This window comes from Entelurus aequoreus, linkage group LG07, assembly GCF_033978785.1.
Source record: "Entelurus aequoreus isolate RoL-2023_Sb linkage group LG07, RoL_Eaeq_v1.1, whole genome shotgun sequence".
NCBI classification, from domain to species: domain Eukaryota; kingdom Metazoa; phylum Chordata; class Actinopteri; order Syngnathiformes; family Syngnathidae; genus Entelurus; species Entelurus aequoreus.
This window is the reverse complement of record NC_084737.1, coordinates 4,729,354-4,737,028: the sequence shown is the minus strand read 5'-3', so window position 1 is coordinate 4,737,028 and position 7,675 is coordinate 4,729,354.

Genomic DNA, 7,675 nt, shown 5'->3' with positions numbered 1-7,675 from the left:
GCTGCTGTTTGGGTGACACGTTAGCAAACTTTATTTTGGTTTACAAATAAAATCAATTCTATAATAACTGATTTAATAATTAAAAATGTATACACACGCACACACACTTTCTATCCCAGCTGAGTCGCCTCTTCATCGCAGAGCCAACACAGAATATATTGACACACTACAGACAATTTAGTGTTGCTATTCAACACAAACTGTGCAATATTCCTCCACACACGCAGAATATTTTTGTAACGACGTCCACACAACTCTCACCTCGTTACTACATTGTTGTTTTGTAACGACGTCCACACAACTCTCACCTCGTTACCTACATTGTTGTTTTGTAACGACGTCCACACAACTCTCACCTGGCTACCTACATTGTTGTTTTGTAACGACGTCCACACAACTCTCACCTGGCTACCTACATTGTTGTTTTGTAACGACGTCCACACAACTCTCACCTGGCTACCTACATTGTTGTTTTGTAACGACGTCCACACAACTCTCACCTGGCTACCTACATTGTTGTTTTGTAACGACGTCCACACAACTCTCACCTCGTTACCTACATTGTTGTTTTGTAACGACGTCCACACAACTCTCACCTGGCTACCTACATTGTTGTTTTGTAACGACGTCCACACAACTCTCACCTGGCTACCTACATTGTTGTTTTGTAACGACGTCCACACAACTCTCACCTGGCTACCTACATTGTTGTTTTGTAACGACGTCCACACAACTCTCACCTGGCTACCTACATTGTTGTTTTGTAACGACGTCCACACAACTCTCACCTCGTTACTACATTGTTGTTTTGTAACGACGTCCACACAACTCTCACCTGGCTACCTACGTTGTTGTTTTGTAACGACGTCCACACAACTCTCACCTCGTTACTACATTGTTGTTTTGTAACGACGTCCACACAACTCTCACCTGGCTACCTACATTGTTGTTTTGTAACGACGTCCACACAACTCTCACCTGGCTACCTACATTGTTGTTTTGTAACGACGTCCACACAACTCTCACCTCGTTACCTACATTGTTGTTTTGTAACGACGTCCACACAACTCTCACCTGGCTACCTACATTGTTGTTTTGTAACGACGTCCACACAACTCTCACCTGGCTACCTACATTGTTGTTTTGTAACGACGTCCACACAACTCTCACCTGGCTACCTACATTGTTGTTTTGTAACGACGTCCACACAACTCTCACCTGGCTACCTACATTGTTGTTTTGTAACGACGTCCACACAACTCTCACCTCGTTACCTACATTGTTGTTTTGTAACGACGTCCACACAACTCTCACCTGGCTACCTACATTGTTGTTTTGTAACGACGTCCACACAACTCTCACCTGGCTACCTACGTTGTTGTTTTGTAACGACGTCCACACAACTCTCACCTGGCTACCTACGTTGTTGTTTTGTAACGACGTCCACACAACTCTCACCTGGCTACCTACATTGTTGTTTTGTAACGACGTCCACACAACTCTCACCTGGCTACCTACATTGTTGTTTTGTAACGACGTCCACACAACTCTCACCTCGTTACCTACATTGTTGTTTTGTAACGACGTCCACACAACTCTCACCTGGCTACCTACATTGTTGTTTTGTAACGACGTCCACACAACTCTCACCTGGCTACCTACATTGTTGTTTTGTAACGACGTCCACACAACTCTCACCTGGCTACCTACATTGTTGTTTTGTAACGACGTCCACACAACTCTCACCTGGCTACCTACATTGTTGTTTTGTAACGACGTCCACACAACTCTCACCTGGCTACCTACATTGTTGTTTTGTAACGACGTCCACACAACTCTCACCTGGCTACCTACATTGTTGTTTTGTAACGACGTCCACACAACTCTCACCTGGCTACCTACATTGTTGTTTTGTAACGACGTCCACACAACTCTCACCTGGCTACCTACATTGTTGTTTTGTAACGACGTCCACACAACTCTCACCTGGCTACCTACATTGTTGTTTTGTAACGACGTCCACACAACTCTCACCTGGCTACCTACATTGTTGTTTTGTAACGACGTCCACACAACTCTCACCTGGCTACCTACGTTGTTGTTTTGTAACGACGTCCACACAACTCTCACCTGGCTACCTACGTTGTTGTTTTGTAACGACGTCCACACAACTCTCACCTGGCTACCTACATTGTTGTTTTGTAACGACGTCCACACAACTCTCACCTGGCTACCTACGTTGTTGTTTTGTAACGACGTCCACACAACTCTCACCTGGCTACCTACATTGTTGTTTTGTAACGACGTCCACACAACTCTCACCTGGCTACCTACATTGTTGTTTTGTAACGACGTCCACACAACTCTCACCTCGTTACCTACATTGTTGTTTTGTAACGACGTCCACACAACTCTCACCTGGCTACCTACATTGTTGTTTTGTAACGACGTCCACACAACTCTCACCTGGCTACCTACATTGTTGTTTTGTAACGACGTCCACACAACTCTCACCTGGCTACCTACATTGTTGTTTTGTAACGACGTCCACACAACTCTCACCTGGCTACCTACATTGTTGTTTTGTAACGACGTCCACACAACTCTCACCTGGCTACCTACATTGTTGTTTTGTAACGACGTCCACACAACTCTCACCTGGCTACCTACATTGTTGTTTTGTAACGACGTCCACACAACTCTCACCTCGTTACCTACATTGTTGTTTTGTAACGACGTCCACACAACTCTCACCTGGCTACCTACATTGTTGTTTTGTAACGACGTCCACACAACTCTCACCTCGTTACCTACATTGTTGTTTTGTAACGACGTCCACACAACTCTCACCTGGCTACCTACATTGTTGTTTTGTAACGACGTCCACACAACTCTCACCTCGTTACCTACATTGTTGTTTTGTAACGACGTCCACACAACTCTCACCTGGCTACCTACATTGTTGTTTTGTAACGACGTCCACACAACTCTCACCTGGCTACCTACATTGTTGTTTTGTAACGACGTCCACACAACTCTCACCTCGTTACCTACGTTGTTGTTTTGTAACGACGTCCACACAACTCTCACCTGGCTACCTACATTGTTGTTTTGTAACGACGTCCACACAACTCTCACCTGGCTACCTACATTGTTCTAAATGTTTGGCACAGGCAAAGCAACTCGGCCTCAATGGTACTCTGGCGACATCTAGTGGTCGAGGTGTCGAATTACACCTAATAGGATTTGTACGCATTTCGAAAGGAAACGTTTGGATTCATTTGGTTGTCATGGAGAAAGTGTTATAAAATAAGGGGAAATGGCCTTTATTAGGTGGGACAAAATGCTCCCGGGGACCTCCAATGTATCCTCAATAGCTCATACTAAAAATAACGCAGCAAAGAATGGACAATGCTCATTTTTTGCGATTAATTCCTTTACAACTTTTGTGGCCGTATTTCATCCCGCTAACCTCTAAAACAGGGGTCTCAAACAGGCGGCCCGCGAGACGTTATTGTGTGGCCCCCACATTAATATGAAAGTTTAATGTTAGTGCGGCCCGCTAGTTTTAAATGAATGGTGTTTGACAGCGTTGTGTGCGGAGCTGAAGGAATCTACCAATCCCGATGTGGTATGTGGCTCTCCACAATGTAGAGGGCGGCTGTGATGGCACTGCCTTTAGTGTCCTCTAGAAACTGTCACCGCATCATCTTTTACTCCACACTAACAGCGTGCCGGTGTTGTACTGAAATCTGCTACCCATCGGAATTTGTAACACCAGGGGGCGATGTTCCCATGGCGTTTGTTTGATGGTTAAACGGCAAGCCCAAGGAGGAGGAGAAGAACGCTTGCGTAAATGGCGTAAACTATCCTTAACTGAAACGTCAGTTGTCAGAATTTCAGCATTAATAAATTACACATTTTCTGGAAATCAATGACTTACTTTCCTTATAGTATGAGTCCATTGTATCTTGTAAATGGCGTAAACTATCCTTAGTGCTGAAACGTCAGTTGTCAGAATTTCAGACAACTGACGTTTCATTCCATGATAGCTTTTAATCCGGAAAATGTATGTGTGTGAGAGAGAATCAACAGCTGATACAATGGACTCATACTATAAGGAAAGTAAGTCATTGATTTCCAGAAAATGTGTAATTTATTAAAGCTGAAATTCTGACAACTGACGTTTCAGCATTAAGGATAGTTTACGCCATTTACGCAAGCGTTCTTCTTCTCCTCCTCTTTGGGCTTACCGTTATACCATCAAACAAACGCCATGGGAACATCGCCCCCTGGTGTTACAAATTCCGATGGGTAACAGATTTCGATACAACACCGGCACATGTTACATGAGGCCACTGCAGACACACGCAAGTTATTGCAAGACATACTTGAGGAACAGCCATACATGTCACACTGAGGGTGGTCATATTTTATTTTATTTATTTTTTAACACTTACAAATATGCGCCACACTGTGAATCCACACCAAACAAGAATGACAAACACATTTCGGGAGAACATCCACACCTAAACACAACAGAACAAATACCCAGAATCCTTTGCAGCCCTAACTCTTCCTGGCTACAAAAACACCCCGCCTCCTACCAACTCCGCCCACCTCAACCCCCCACACCAGAGGTGTGGACTCGAGTCACATGACTTGGACTCGAGTCAGACTCGAGTCATGAATTTGATGACTTTAGACTCGACTTGACAAAATGTAAAGAGACTTGCAACTCGACTTACACTTTAACATCAATGACTTGTGACTTCACTTGGACTTGAGCCTTTTGACTTGACATGATTTGCTACTTTCCCCAAAACCCAAAGCTTAAAAAGTTATTTGGGAGCGCTCCGTAGCTTTCATTTTGTACGTGTCTGTCTATCAGCGTGTGTGCTGCTTGTCAGCTGGTGTGCTGTCAGTACAACAGCCAATCAAATTAAATCTACATTGTTTTCATCACACAGCATTGATCCAATCAAATTGCAGGACAACCAATGAACAAGAGTTGTCAAACAATGCGGCAGTGAGAAAGATTTATACCAAAGTTGGTTTCGTTCGGATATAAAAACTACGATTTGGTCAACGAATTGCTGTATGCAAATCACGCAGTTGGAATATTACAGACGGAGACGCAACAACTTCCAACTTCGTTCGACATTTGAAGTTGCACAAAGAAGGGTAAGTTTTGAATGTAAGATAACGTTTATTGGCTAAGTAACATGACTTTTATTTGCTGTGTAGTTAAATCAGTGAGGCTGTAAACTCACTGCTAACGTTATAACCATAGACATCTTATAAGTAGACGCAGCATCGAGCGCTACTGCCTACTGGCGCAGACGAGACGCGGGGCCGCCATCTTGGAGTGGTGATCCGCTCCACTCAGTGCAATTCATTTGGCAGGAGCAATGAACTGTCAACGCATTTAATTCATTTTACCTCACTGAATACCACTGATTTTCACACGCTTTTTTGTCATACGTGTAGCTATGATAACGGACACATGTTTTATTATTCATAGTTTGCTTAACAGTAATAGAATATTCTTATACGCTATAAGTGACCAGACGTCCGAGATTAAAACTGGGAATATAATCCCAGAGAAGGGGGGAAAAAACGGTCAGCTATTTTTAAATTGAAGAAACAATATGATTACGTTATATATACATGTGTATATCCTACATAAACAATGTATGAATACATTAGATATCTATATATTTTATAGACCGTATATCTGTTGCTGCAGCAGCAGAGAGTTTATTCTGTCTTGACACTTTGTATTGATATTTTGTATTACATTCTTCCCTTAAATGATAATGTTTACAGTGATTGTTATATATGTATGTTTTATGTATGTCGCTTTGGATAAAAGCGTCTGCCAAATACTTAAACATATATAAACACCTGAAAGTCTTTATATCAGCTAAAACCACCAATCTGTTTCACTGGATTCAGAATAAAACCAAATTCTGTTTTACCCAACAATGTTAGTATTTGAATATTGTTACTTGAAGACTTATTCCTGGTTACAATTATACTGTTAAGAAAGTATTGTCTTATATTTTGCCTAAAATGAGAATGCATTATAATCAATGGCGGCTGGTGAATTTTGTTTTAGGTGGGGCTGAAAGTTTGTAAACCAAACCCCTGTAGGGGTGTCATCCTCCCCCAGAAGATTTATTTGTGATTTTCACATACAAATATTGAAGATCTTTGCTCCTTCTCAACTCTGTGGTAATGTTATTTTCATAAAATACAACCAATAGTACATTAATGTTAAATCTTACTTGTGAAAAGTAATCCCCCGATTCCTATTTTCAACAGTCCGCTCATTTGAGCAGGAAAACGCTGAACACCAGCCCGGCATCTTTGTTTTCTACCTGTCAACTGTCAGTTTAGGCTGCTCGCCGGCTCCTCATCACCACTTCAAGATGCAAATTGCTCGCGTCACAGCAACCAATATTGCGTCTACTTATAAGATGTTTATGGTTATAACGTCATTTCAAACACGGCAATATGTTGCGTCCACTGCAGTTTGCTACCTTATTCATACTTTTTGTCAAGTGATTTTTTAAGCAGGGTTGCATGAGGTACCTATACTTAACGTTACGTTAGTCAATGTATCACACACAGTAACATAACGTTAGACGGCGGTCAGCAGCACCTCGTATTTTAGCCACCTACAAAAAGACAAACATAGTCAAATAAAGGTCAGTTAAAATATATACTGTATTAAGAATATGTGTACATATTGCATAGGGCCCTGACATCTAAAAAGTACAACTCTGTTCATTGTTATGTTCATGTATTTGTTATGTTTTTCAACACACATACAGTATGAGATGAGATCAATGAGATAAGGTAAGAACAGAATAGAAACTGCTGTGGAACTAGTTACAATGCAATATGCCATGGAAATACAATGTTAACACTTTTGTACAAATAAGTACAGTTGCACTTGTTTTTGCAAATGTGTTTATTCTGTAAAGGAATGAGTTAAATGTTTAAAATTGTTTAAACTATTAAAATGACTGGTTAATAGTGCTATTATGAATTGCAATGTCAGTACTATTTTCTTTCCTGCTATTTCAAATGCACTTGTTTTAATAAATAAATACAGCGGTTTAAAAGCATACACAATCTGTGTAAAAATATTAGTCTGTGGTCAAAAGGACTTGAAAGGACTCGAAACTCAAAATGCAGGACTTGTGACTTGACTTGAGACTTTCCAGTCTTGACTTTGGACTTGACTCGGGACATGCCTGTCTTGACTCGGGACTTGACTCGAGACTTGAGGGCAAAGACTTGAGACTTACTTGTGACTTGCAAAGCAATGACTTGGTCCCACCTCTGCCCCACACACACCTCAACCCCCCCCCCCCCTCAACCCCCCACACACACGTCAGCCCCCCAGCCTTCAAGGGCAATAAAAAGGTGAAGTCAGTGTTGACAGTACAAGTGTTTATTGGGCTGAGGGCTTTTACACTTAAGGCACAGGAAGAACTGACGTTTGACAAAACAGTATTTCAGAAAACTTCAGGTACAAAACCTAGGATATATTAGGCATAGGACTTGTTTTCAGTCACACTTTGTATGAAAAAATAAATATTTTGACATTATTTTTAAAACCATTTACTTTGCTACAGTTCCCTTTTGTGTGTTAAAAAAGCAG